Here is an 894-nt window from a genome sequence, read left to right as displayed (position 1 = left end):
CCACTCCCTCCTGCCCTCAAACATGTGCACATGAAGCCGACTCCTCCCCCTCCACGTGGGGACAGGTGAGCCCAGAAGTCGAACCTTCAGGCACGCCAAGATTGGATTGTGCCAGCCTCTGTTATCTGCGGGTTACAAAGTGCATGAAGTTCTCTGTGAAGCTGCAGCCCCTGGAGCTCTGGGAAGATGGCTTGGCCTTCTGCCTCCTCCAAACAGAAGGGCAGCTGGACTGTGCTCCATGGGGACTAGCACTGCTCTCTGATGGAAAACTCTGTCCTTTAAGCCACACGAGGCATCAGACAGCCCCAGGACAGAGCCAGTGCAGGAAGCTGAGTGGGCACATTCAGGGGGGGCCATCATCCCATGAGGGGATTAAAGTGTGACACACACACCCACCTCAGCTTTGCAAAACACTGCCAGGCCTCTATCCCAGAATCCACCCTATTGACACCGACAACATGCCAGGAAATGTTACCTCCAAGCCTTCTTTCTGGCCCCCAGTCAGGAGAATACTAGTTGAGAACTGGTTACTGAGCACTTGTCTCTGTCCCTGGAGGAGCTGGGCAGATTGCATGCACTGTCAGTGACGGCAGAGCTGATCATCACAGGAAACTGAGGCTCAGGATTTGAAGCAACTCGCCCCAGAGGATGCAACTGGCAAGAAGTAAAGATCAAATGTAAACCCAGGTGCCTTAGTGTCTAGTCCTGCTGTGGGGGTGGAGAGTGGGGAAACAGCTCATCACACACCGTCCCCAGGAAGAAACTGGGAGGAGTGGGGAGGGGAAACCACCATGCCTCAAAAAGTATGGAAAAATAGGAAGGGAAAAAAGGAATAAACCCTGGAGCCCCAGCTTGAGAAAAGCCTGCCGTCCATGTCCAATGCCTTCCCTCATC

The sequence above is a fragment of the Galeopterus variegatus genome, unplaced genomic scaffold (genome assembly GCF_000696425.1).
Source record: "Galeopterus variegatus unplaced genomic scaffold, G_variegatus-3.0.2 Scaffold8282, whole genome shotgun sequence".
NCBI classification, from domain to species: Eukaryota; Metazoa; Chordata; class Mammalia; order Dermoptera; family Cynocephalidae; genus Galeopterus; species Galeopterus variegatus.
The sequence above is the reverse complement of the archived record's forward strand: the minus strand, read 5'-3'. Positions refer to the sequence as shown.